Here is a 13,626-nt window from a genome sequence, read left to right as displayed (position 1 = left end):
ATTCCCCAAGGGTGCTGCTCACAGCTAAGACTGGTGCTGTTCATGGGCTCTCAGCCTGCCACCTTCTGGCGCCTCCGCAGATCCTACCAGTGTCCCTGGTTATATGGTCCTGTGCTACTGCTTTTCTGTTGCTCTTCCCCAAGGATTTGTCTTTATTTCAGTTGTAATTCTTGTTTGGCACTTGGAGATTGACTGTGTAGCTTCTATTCACTCCGCATCCATTTTCACATCTTCTATGCCTATCTTGTGTACAGCTGGTTCACACAAGCCTTTATGGTGCCCCCGCATCCTTCAGGTCCCATGGGTAACTGGATCTCACAGTCCCTTTGGGGACCAGGCTCTATGCCTATGTTATGGGCTTCTGGATCACACAGGCCTCTCTGTTGCTTCAGCACCCTGCAGGTCCTGCGGGTAACTAGATTGCCCAGTCCCTGCTGGGTTGCACAGGCCTCTCTGGTGTTTCAGCACCCCACAAGTGCCATGGGTAACTGCTTCACACAGTCCCTTCTGTGTCACACAGTCCTCTCTGGTGCCCCCGCACCCTGCAGTTCCTGTGGGTGGGCAGTTGGATAGCACCAGTCTCTCTGGGGCTCTGGCTTCCCACTCCACTTGTGAGCTGCTGGCCCTCACAGGCCTCTGTGGAGCCTCAGGTCCCGCTGCTGGTGGCTGGGGAGTGATGCTTCCCTGTGGGGCTCAGCTCCTGCTCAGCTTTTGCTATAGTTCTTGGGGATGGTTCTCAGCTGCTGGTCTGTGCTTCTGTTGCCTGGGGATGGATGTCAGCTCCCCAGCCTCTGTTGCTGGGGGTATATCTCGACTCTGATCAGTCTGCTACTACTGGGGATGGCGCTGGGCTCCAGGCTGTCCACGGCTTCCGTGATCAGCACCTTGGGAGCTCCACTACTGTGCACGGGTCTGTGTTGACACAGAGTGTTCACTGGTCTGATGGTGCCAGGTGCACTGGCGGGCTTGGGTTGCTGGGCCCTGGCTGCTCCCACTGCCTCTTCCCAGGGAAGACCCAGGATCTTCCAAAATGGTGGGACCTCCCTGCAGCGCAGGGAGAAGCGCCCTGAAGGGCCGCTTACAGTGGTAGCCGGCTGCTCTGTCCACAGCACAGGAACCTTCTGCTCCGCGGCTCTGCACTGCTCGGGTTTGGTCGTCCACCTTCACGTCCACTCACACTCCCTCACACACTCACTCTCCCTCTGGTCCTGGCCGTCACCATGTTTCATCTCACAAGTTTATATCCTTGATGAATGAGTGGGGAATAATTGGAAGACTGGTAGATGACAGAAAGGTGGATGAGTAGATGTTAGACAGATGACATGAGGAGCATGGACATGTAGTATTCTGAAGGTAGAAAGCTAAAAAATTATCAACCCCACCTGTTTACCTCATGCAGCATAGGGTGTGAGAGACATATTAATACTAATAATTACATTAATACTCATTTTGTGCTTGGCATGTACTAAGACATTAACACTTTGCTAAATGATGAGCACATCTCTTAAAGTCTTCAATACTAATGAAGTGTTATTATTATCTATATTTACAGATTAGGAAGCAGAGGCCCTCCGATTATGTTGGGTATCAAGATCAGACAGCCAATAAGTGACAACTTTGAGAGTAAAACAAAGGAAGTGTGTCTACCATTGAATGTTGCTCAACTGTTATGCTGCTCTTATCAGGGACTCTGCTAAGGATTCCATCTAATTCACAGTATTTGGGATAAAAATAAGTGAAAATGTAGACTCGATTTATATAGATATAACTAAAATTGTAGAGATAAAATATTGGTCCTGAACTTCTGTCATTGCTTCTCAGCACAGGGCTCGAATGTGCTTGGGTCTTAAATTCCTCTAGACTTGCTCAATATCCATTTTGGCAGGAAGGCCTCTTAGAGTGTAGGGGTGTAGTTTCATAGACTGTTCTTTTGTTAGTCTTGAGAACATATTAAGGACATATTATATATCATTAATTTCATTTGGTCACTGAATGAGGAAACTGTTCCCAGATACATTTTAGATTTGAAAAATTAAATAAAAATATAATTTCCCCCCCCAATTTTACAGTCTCAGTTTTGTAAAAAAAAAAAAAAAAAAAAAAACACATAAAAAATTAAATAAATTGGGATTCTTTCTGTTTTACCTCTTGCCTTTCCATTCTCACTTTTTGATTAAACACTTGAAAAAAAGAGCCACAAGGACTTGGCAAGAGAAATTACTCTCTTGGTATTCCTAGTATGGAACAGACGTTGAAGTATAGTAAATCTCATGAGAAAGTCTGCTGCTTGACATTTACAGCTCAATTTTACTGATTCAGAGGGTTTGAACAAGCTTTAGATAAGCATCCAAGCTTATCTAGGGTGATCTTGATTTCTGAAACTTCTCAAGTTTTGTCATGGGGGATGACATCTTACTTTTGAAGATGCCCCAGTTCATCCCAGTGGAATCCTGGTTTGCCATTGTCCCTCACAGTGAAGAATGAACAAGGTCATGTAATAGGCATTTTATTAAAAATAAAGATAAAGCCCTGGGTGGTTTGGTTTAGCGGATGGAGCGTTGGCCCGCGGACCAGAGATTCCCAGGTTCAGTTCCCACTAAGGGCACGTACCTTGGTTGCAGTTTGTTCTCTGCCCCAGTTGGGGTCGTGTGGTGGCAACCACTCGATGTGTCTCTCTCACATCAATGTTTCTCTCTCTCTCTTTCTCTTCCTCCCTCTTTCCCTCCTGCTCTATCTAAAGATAAATGCAAAAAAATGTCCTCCATGAAGATTGAAAAAAAAAATAGATAAGGGAAAAGTGAGAGCAAAGTTTTTTAAGACCTCAATGATGGGAAGAAGCAAAAAATGTTTTAATAATGACTACATATTGTAAGGTTGTGCAATTCAGCTAAAACATTTCAAAACTATTAGACAAAGTAATAATGATACAGATTGGTAAAATATGTTTATCAATAACATTGATAATTTTATGTCTACAGACTATTAAAGTCAATAGATCAAGACTTGGAAATCCTATGTGTAGAATAAATAAAATAACATGCATAAACAAGAATTACTTCATTTTAAACATGCATATACTTTTAATGAATATTAAATTAAATTGAAACACTTAAATGAAACTCTCTCTAACATAAACATGTATATGTAATGTACAATGTCCTCTGCATAACTCTTTCAGAACAAGCTCTAGGTACAGTTAAGTTAGGAATAATTTAATACCTATACAAAAATTGAGTTTTATAGTCACCCTTCTAATGGTCTTCACAGCTGAACATGTTTAAAATCCTTTCAACAAAGACAAGTCAACTGATAAAGCTATCTCAAATTTAAGTTCTTAGACTTTGGTGCAGCTGAGAGAAAAATATTTCTTTGATTTTCTGTCTTTAAATTTGTATAAGAGAAAGAAATAAAAAAGGTAAATTATCTACAATGGTTTATTATGTCTTTTATAATTACATTTATTCCCATATACTAATTAGTTTTCTGATTTGCTTAGCCTAATCTCAGGAGCTCAGGAACAATTTTCTATACCACATTTTCATTAAGCTCAATGTACTGTAGGCGCTTTTTATAATAGATTTATAAGAATTATCAAGTAAAGAGAAACTGAATGTGTGCATGTTCTTGTCTCTTTATTTGCTCTTTGAAGGAAAATCTCAGAATCCTGTTCTTCTCTTTTTTGGTGTAGCAGACTAACATCTGTGCAATTATACAAACCTTCAAATTACTTTTTTTCCTTGTGAGTTAATTGCTTCAAAATTATAATGAAAAAGAAATCCAAAACCTAAATGCAAAGCAATGTTAAGCAAAATTAAATGATAAATATTTTGATTAACATATAAAATTTAATAATACTATTTTGATAGAAAATCTTAAAATAATGCAAGTGTATAGTACTGTTGGCAAATATTTAATTTCATTAATGCATTGTTGTAGTTGATAGTTGCATTTCACATTCAATGATTATTATTTAACCTACATTCATTTTCTTTTCTGCTTTATAAGGGAGACTGCCCTTAGCAATCTGAGAGAACGTGAACTGAATTGAATTATGCAATTTTTTTTTTCACAGACTAAGGAAAAGAAAAAAGTTTAGATACCAGCATTGTTTTGATATGTTTTAAAAAAGAGAAAAACAGATAAAAATGTCCATAGCACAAACTCATTTGTGGGTCCGGACCTTTATTGTCTCTCGCCCGTTAATGTCAGTCAGGTGCCATCTTCTGGCATTTCTTGTCTTTAGTTTCAAATTTTTAAATAATGAACTGTTTGCTCTCCCCCACAGAGATGTGCCCTGGCTTTGCCACACAGCAGTATCTATCTAGAACTTTCCTCTTGCTTTTTTGTCCTAAGTTCTTAACCAGGTATTATTTCCTTTCAAATGATTTCTCCAAATCTTTAAGTAGCTGACTTTTCCTTTAAAGATTTCCTGTCTTCTGGATATGGGGCAGAGTGGTCTTTCTAAAATATAATTATAATCATATCTTTACTTGTAATTAAACAAAGTGGTAACAAACTGGAAACCATTCAAAATGGAATTATTGAATTAATTATGGTATAAAGCTACTATGGAATAACATGCCACTATTTTTTTTTTTTTAAATGATTTAGACATTTCTCAGATACTATTTATCTGCACATATAGTTAATGTTTCATTAAATAATGAGTACCAAGAGCAGAGAACTAAGTGTACAGTTCATTTTTAAAAGCCAACTTATGTGTGTTTGTGAGCATGAATAAAGGTTAAAAACATATTCACCAGAGTCCCACTGGTGTGGCTCAGTTGGCTGAGTGTTGTCCCATGGACCAAGAGGTCACCAGTTTGATTCCTGGTCAGGGCACATGCCTGGGTTGTGGGATCGATCTCTGGGGGTGGGGTGGGGGGGCGTACATGAGGTAGCTGTCAATGTTTCTATCTCTCTCTCCCTCCCCAACCCCCCTCTCTCAAATAAATAAAACATATTTTTTAAAAAACATATTCACCAGGCAGTTTATGCTGGTTACTTTAGAAAATGAAGTGTGAATGGAAGATGTAGAGTAAGAGGCTTATTTTGTCTTCCAAATGCAGAAGACAAGGAACCCCTAATACTAAGGGGCAGGTAAAACTAAGTATACATTATTCAAGGATTTTAACCCGTATGATCCAAGATTTTCAAGACAATGTTACCAGAATAAAAACAAAGAAAACCATATTTGGGAAAATCATAATCAAGTGGCATAAAACTGAAGGTTAAAAATAAAAATTTGAAAAGCAACCATAGAGGATATAAGGATAATAACTGAATTCTCACAAAGAAACATCATAATAAAAACCAGTAGAATGACAACTTTAACGTGTTGTAAGGGGGGGGAATCCTGCCACTGAAAAATTTTATATCTTGCAAACATATCTTTTGGATATAAGGTAAAATAAAGGCATTTTCTTGAAAAATGAGGTAATTCTTTATGAGAAAATCTGCACACAAGAAATGTTAAATGAAGTGACTTAGGCTAACAGAAAATTACCAGATGGAAACTCAGATCCATAAGGAGAAATAAAGAACACAGGAAGTGGTAAATATGCAAGGATATGTACAATGTAGACATTTTCTATATATATATAGTTTAGAAATAGAGAACTCTTTCAGAAACCATTATAATATTGTATTATGAGGTTTGTGATATATGTTGATCTCAAATATATGACAGTTAAAGTATTATGAATGGGGCCTAATCAAATTGCTTTTGCAAGTGTCTTACAGTTTACATGAAATAGTACAGTATTAACATTAAGTATATTGTGATAAATTAAAGATGCATATTATGTTCCTGAGAGTAAATCTAAAAGAAATTGCCTAAATGTAAAGTTAGGAAGCCAAACAGAGATATAAGAATTGAATACCAAAATTATTTTGAGCTCAGAATATATCTTCTTAATATCAAATATGTAACATGTCATGCTTCTCATTAGAATCTCATTAATAATATCATATACCATTTATTTGGATGATGTTTGGTTTATAATTTCCTAAATGCCCAGGAAAAAATTATAGAGAAATTTAAGATGCTAAGAACCGTTATAAAAATGTTCCATTTTCCTCAAAGTAAATATACTATTTTATAATGAAAGTATATATTACTGAAATTGTATAAAAATAAAGTCAAAATTATAAATTAATATTCTTTCACAAACCTTCAACCAGAGAGCATTGTTTTATTTATTTTTTTCTTTATTGATTTTAGAGAGAGAGGAAGGGAGAGGGAGTAAGAGGAACATCGATTTGCTGTCTCCTGCATGCCCTCCACTGGGGATTTAGCCCACAACCTGGGCATGTGTTCTGACCAGGAATCGAACTGGTGACCTCTTGCTGTATGGGTCGATGCTCAACCACTGAGCCACACCAGACGGGCGAGAGCATTGTTTTAAAAGCTTGTTCCTTATGCATACCCAATATATGTGATAGAATATCCAGAGGAAAGACTGAGATAACAAACCAATTAACACAACAGCATATGTGTTTAAGGACAGAGGGACTGTTGTGGAACACGAGAAGGGAAACGGAGGATGTCCCTCAGGGAACGCGGCAAGTCTTTGCCGCTTTGCTGCTCCAAAATCAGCCACATTGCCCGCAAGAAGGTATGGCTTCTACTGGATTTTTATTTTTATTTTTATTTTCTCTCTGGTAATAATTAAATTTGATCTGTGAGAACTAATATCCATTTTGAAACTTATTACTTTTTTAAAAAAATTTATTAAATCTATGAGAGTGATATCGGTTAATGCATTATATAGGTTGTTAGTGTACAATTCTATAACACACCATCTATAATATTGCATTATGTGTTTACCATCCAAAGTCAAATCTTTCTGTGTGTGTGTGCATATATATGTGTGTGTGTGTGTGTGTATGTGTATGTGTATATATATATATATATATATATTTTAAATCCTCACACAAGAATATTTTTTCCATTGATTTTTAGATAGAGAGAGAGAGAAACATCCATGTGACAGAGACACACTGATTCTGTCACCATATAATGGACCCCCTTTACTCTGTACTGTTTCTTTCCTACCCCCAGATTTTAAGAGAAAGTGTACTTTTCATTAAAGCAAAAAAAGAAGTTACCCATGGTCTGATCCTAGGAATACATGAAATAAACAATGTTCTTTTACTTAGTCTACATCTGTGCAACAGAATAGTGTGAATTTGGAATTGTTACAGCGGAAGCTAAACTCAGAGGAGTTATTCAAATTACATGTTTAAGCAGGTTGAAATAATGTAAATTTGCCACACTTTAAATTGTTTCTTTCTACCTTATAAATATCAAAGATTTTAAATAAAAACAAACAAACAAACAAAAGAAACAGGATTAGTTCATGTCTCTGACTATGTTTTATCTCTTTCCATTTGATTTTTAAGTGTTCTCTATAATCACAATAACTCATTTCCATTGTTACTATAGAAGAGTGTTAAACATTTAAACCCCTGTGATTATAGTTTTTATTTTCATTTTTCCCTTAATAAAAAATAAAATGTTTCTTCAATTAAATTGATAATATATATATCTATGCTTTTGTACGTCTAGAGGACTATAGTAAAAGTAATTTTATTTTATTACTTTAAGAATTCCAGTAGCGACAAAAACAGAATAAATCAACTCTGAAAATAGAAAGACTAGTAGCTATTCCCATATTTTTATTGGACATATGATCTCTCTAGGCTTCAGATTTTTTGCTTTTGTAAGATAGGGTGAGAAGTTTCAAAGGAGGGACTCTTAAAAGATACCACGATTGGCACATCTTTGATAATTGAATCTCCCCATTCTTGTGTCCAGGGCAGTCATTGTTAAATTATTTCTGGGTGTGTCTGTGAGGGTGTTTTCTGCAAGAGATTAACATTTGAATTGGTACATTGAGTAAAGAAGACCACCTTCACCAACGCAGGTGGGCATCATCCCATTTATAGAGCCTGAATAGAACAAGAAGGCGGTAGACGGGTGAGTTTGCTCTCTGAGCTGACATCCGTCTTCTGCCTTCAGACATCAGCACCCTTGGTTCCTGAGCCTTCAGATGCAGACTGACTTACCCCTCTGATGTTCCTGGTTCTCCAGCTCTCAGACCACTGATTATGGGACTTCAGTTTCTATAATGTGTGAGCCAATTCCTCTAATACTGAATATGATATTTATCTTCTGTTGGTTTTGTTTCTCTGGAGAACATGGACAAATTATACTTTTTTACTTTCTTCAATGATTATCAAGTTTAAAATGATCCAAGATAAAATGAAAACCATAATGCTATTTTTTTCCTTATCTCTAAAATTATAGAATAGGTAGGTACACTCTTTTTAAAGAATGTTTTTAAAGTAGAATTATAGTTCCTTCTTGGTAAGGATGGTTTCTGTTTAAAATTCAAGGCTGTGGCCATCTGTTCACAACAGTGTAATATTTCCTCATCTTTTCCAGTTGACCTTGCTATATGTCGCTAGAGGATTTGGAGCAACACATACTAATCCTTTTTATTTTCTGCAAGTATTTATAGGTAATAGCACTAATAGCCTCTATGCTTCATTAAGTATTATATTTAATTTTCTCTACAAATTCATATGATATGAGCCATTAGCTGTCTTCTGAGCCCTTTATAATTGGGAGTTCAGACCATCAATAATATGTTAATATGTCTGATTTTCACAAAGCTGTGATCACAATTCACATCTCAAAATGAGAGAAAATAATTATTTTTACTGACAGTAAGTAGTTAAGTTTAGTAACAATTAGCATTTTTGTTGGCTTTCCTGCTGTTAGTTTTTTCCTCGTGAAGTTTTTTCTATACCCGACACAGATACTGATACTCCAGAATCACTACTCATTACTTAAAAAGTCAATTTAGAACCACATTAAGCATTGGCGCGGATTTTCTATTCTGTTCTCCCAACTAAAGCAGATATCTACTTTACATGTTTCAGCCAGTTCCTCCGGCCCTTCAAGTATATTTTGATTAACTGGAATTATGAATTCTACAAAGCAGTTTAGAGTTATAATTACTAGATATTTTATAGTTTTTGTTAATTTAGGTTTTCATATGCTTTTGGAAACTGTTCTTGGTCTTCCCATTTTCCTTAATCCCCCTCCAGGCAAAAGTTTCTTAAAATGTACTTAGAAGTCTATTTCCCCCCATAGATTTCATATCTAAGGGATTCACGTTTACATAAAATTTTTGTATAATTTGTGATTTATAGTTCTTCATATTTTAGGTGAATCATAGTTGGTCTCAGTTCAGCTTTTAAATAGAGAGAGAATAAATTATTCATAATAGTATCTAGGTGATTCCTTTTCTTACTTGCTATACAAAACAGGGTTTGTTTTTTAAAGGGTAGGTAATTCTCATACTCTATTTCTAATAAGACTGGTTCTTGAATTTCTTTCTCTCTCTCTCTCTTTTTTTTTTTGCAACCTATGACTTTATTTTAGTAGCAGGTCTTTGCAGTCATTGTCTTTGGTGCAAAAGCGCCAAGTGTTCTTATAATTTTCCCATATTCTAATGGTAAAATTAAACCTTAGAGGTAAGAAAGATTATAAAAATAGTTCTCTTTTTATGCAGCATTTTCAGTATTTAGTATATATCAAGGAAGGTATGCTGAAGGAATCTTGAAGGATAATGAGAGTTTTAAAATGTCTAGTGTTTTATTAATATATGACTAATATACTTTACAATACTCTTCATTATAAGGGCTGTAGCTTTAATTGGGCTGGAAATTAAAAGACATCTGTTTCATCTAGATAATTTAATATTCAGTTGCTTTGTTATATTGGACAATTTACCTGAGAAGATAAGAAAACACCTAGAGAAAATAATACTCATTTATACTCTAAATAGGGAATTGCCAGCTTCAACAGACTATCAAAATATCAAAAATGTTGGCAATCCTGCTATAGTTATTATTTACATTAATCTCATATTTTCCATAACACCTATTTTAACCTTTACTGAGTGTTCACCGCTCATTTTTCTCCTCATCCCAGTAGATTCTCAAACCATACTTGGAAAATCTTAACTTACATTAAACCTAATTTATAGAAACAGTGAGATGAGGTGCATCTACCCATGTGAGTACACAGCTTAATATCCTTCTCTCCTGCCTCAATAGCTGCCTTCCCTCTAATTAAAATATTAAACAAACAAATAAGCAAATAAATAAAAATAAGTCCTTTAAGACAAATAACATGACCAGTGCCCTTTTTTGGCTTTATACAATATCTAAAATGTCATCAAAGCAAGGATAAGAAGGAGGTTTTTCTCTTCTAATATGGCAAAGAATAGGGGTTTAGGAGAGATCTCGAGAGGTGTGTGTGGTAGATTAAGGGCTCCAGAAGAAAACAAAAAGTAAGGATTTTCACCAAAATGTACCTACAAATGTTCTACAGAGTAATTGCAATAGAAGTTTTCTAGACTTCACAGTGCTAGACATTCTCAGTTGGGTATATTCCAATATATTCATGTCTAATAAGTGATAGAACTATATCTATATCTCCAACTAGTGATAGAACTATATCTATATCTCCAACTAGTTCACAGAATTTAGACAAGATCTATACTCTACTCACCGCCCCCCAACACACACCCCAAATTCAGTAGAGAAACACGTCTCCCACTTCTGTGTTCCTCGCTCTAACACTGTATGTGAACGCACATCCTGCCCAAGGCTCAAACTTCTTAATATCATGTGAGAAATCCCTTTGCTTAAAGGGATTCGTGTGTTTTTCTGCAGTCATGTAATTGCCTGGCCTAGAAATTGTAGTGGTAGTTCTGACAGTTGTTGGGCAATAACTCCTCATCTGATCAGTGAATTTGAACTTTACTACAGACGCTAGTAACCTGAGTTTTGAGTAGCCCTGAGCTACTCCATATTGAGAACAGAAACTCCATTTCTTAGCAATTTCAGTGAACTTGTCACTGACATTTTTGATTATTGATACAATTTGCTTTCTTGGTAGGAAAATCTCACTTTGCGTGGGATGTTTTGATATGATGAAATTTTATGTTTTTGTTCTCATCTTTTTATTAATAGAAAGTAGTATAAAAATACAAAAAAATAATTTATGTTTACTTAACCTAACAAGTCATACAGATTTAAACATCTTTATTTATTATTCTCTTTTTTATTATTCCCCATGAACTCTTTTCCTCAGTAACACTCCCAAAAGCTTAGTGAAAATTGCTAGAAACAGGAAAGCTTAGGTTATTTTATGGACAATTTAATTCTTGACCTCTTCACTTACACTGTCAAAAATGTCATTTAGCTTTTTAAAAGTTCTCATCCTTTTCAGCAAGTTTAAAATAGTTTATGACTTTACTCTACTTTGACCTTGGGCCAAATTGTCATAGCCTATGAATATAATAAGCTGATTAATAATATGGCCCATTACAGGTCTGATTTTGAATAATATTAGAGTTTATTGAGACTGTCTTCATATTTTCAGGCAATACATATAATCTAGTATTTACATGTTTCTTATTTGTACTTAAATAAACTGTTTATTTTTAAAAGGTTGATTTGAAGGCTAGGAAAAAGAGAGGGTTTTTACTGTACTGCCACAAGAAGGGCAATTTTGCTTTAAATAAACATAGTACAGTGTAGTACAGAGAATTTTGGATTTCTTGACAGAGAATTTGTGTTATAGGTGTCATTCTTTTCACATAATAGGTGTTTAGCCTTGAATAAATAAAATTAAATCAGTGTCCTATCTCCTTTTTTATCATTCCCTCATCTTTTTAAATAAGTTTTTATTGATTTTTTAGAGATAGAGGGAGTGAGAGAGAGATAGAAACATTTATGAGAGAGAAACATCAATCAGCTTCCTCCTTCACGCCCCCCACTTGGGATCGAGCCCACAATTTGGGCATGTGCCCTGACCGATAATCTAACTGGGACGTCTCAGTCCATGGGACAATGCTCAATCCACTGAGCCGCACCAGCCAGGCTATTATTTTCTCATTTTTAAAATGTGGGTATAATAATAGATATGTTGCATATCTCATAGCTTTTGTTCATACATGAACGCCTGTCAGGGCCTGTGAGACATTATAAAACTCCTCTCGCATGTTCCTGATTCGAGGCTGGTCTCTGCAATAGGTAGTCCTTGTGCAAACCTGATTCTACCATAAACAAGGTCTTAAATCTTGGGCAAGTTACCTAACCTCAGTATCCTTCTTATTTACGGAAGTTACTCTTTTTTGGAAGGACCTACCATCTTTATGATCTTTTTAACTGATGATTGGTAATAATCTAATGAAGAACCTTCAGTGTTCTTTGAAAGGTAAGTGGATATTTGGAAGTGAACAGATTCTTCTCAGAAAGAGACTTCTCAATTCAGTGCATGCAACCTCCCCAGTGGTAAACATAATGAGATAGATTACAGATCCTGTTGATAATGGCTCTTGGACTATATATAGATATCAAATATCTGGTGACTTTTTGGCCTTTATTCTATGTCCTAGACATGAGGTTATGCAGTAATTAAACTTGAAAAAGTAACATTTTTGTGAGATTTATTGATCCAATATTTATCGAATTTCTGTTATACTCCAGGTACTATTCTTGGTGGGGAGAAGGTAGTGAACACAACAGACAAAGTCTCTATCTTAATGGAGCCTATATTCGTGTTTACAGTGAAAAAATAAAAAGATTTAACTTAATCATTTCAATGCAGTATAACTGGATGCTATTAGGAATGTTGCAAAATACATCAAAAGATGATTCACTTGCTCTGGCTGGTTTGACTCAGCCATTAGAGCGTCAGACCACGGACCAAACAGTCATGGGTTTGATTCTGGTCAAGGGCATGTACCTCGGTTGCACTTCAGTCCCCGGCCCTGGTTGGGGTCATGCGCAAGGCAACTAGTCAATGTTTCTCTTTCACATTAATCTCTCTCTCTCTCTCTCTCTCTCTCTCTCTCTCTCTCTCTCTCTCTCTCCCTTCTTCCCTCCCTCCCACTCTATCTGAAGATAAGTGGAAAAAAATATCCTCAGGTGAGGATTAAAAAAAAATAAGAAGAAAATTCACTCACCCTGGCAGGTATGGCCCACACACCCTGAAGGGTTCAGGTTCAGTTCCCCGTCAAAGGTTTGTACCTGGGTTTCAGGTTCAATCCCAGCCCCAGTCAGAGCACGTGCAGTAGGCAACCAATTGATGTTTCTCTCTCACATGGATGTTTCTCTCTCTTTTTTCCTCCTTCCCTTTCTTCCACTCTTTCTAAAAACTCAATGGAAAAAATACCCTAGGGTGAGGATTACCACCAACAACAACAGATAAGTAAAAAGAATTCACTCATTGTGTAGCCATATTAAATATAAATAAAATATTTATGTAAGAAAGTGCTAATACTTTCTTTGGTTTATTTCCAAATCTTCTTCACAGTTCCCTCAATTTTTTTTTTTACATGTCATAGTTTTCTATTTATTTAATTCAGTCTGTTTGTTGTACCTGCAAAATATATCTAGAATTTGACTACTTCTTACAAAGTATAAAAGTACAACTTTTTCTGTGCCCATTGTCTCCTTGACGATTTCTCCTTTAAAAAAAAATGATATTGATTTTAGAGAGAGAGAGACATGAAAACAACCAAAGGCTGCCTTTTACAT

Source organism: Molossus molossus, unplaced genomic scaffold, assembly GCF_014108415.1.
Source record: "Molossus molossus isolate mMolMol1 unplaced genomic scaffold, mMolMol1.p scaffold_m16_p_1, whole genome shotgun sequence".
In the NCBI taxonomy this organism is placed as follows: domain Eukaryota; kingdom Metazoa; phylum Chordata; class Mammalia; order Chiroptera; family Molossidae; genus Molossus; species Molossus molossus.
The sequence above is the reverse complement of the archived record's forward strand: the minus strand, read 5'-3'. Positions refer to the sequence as shown.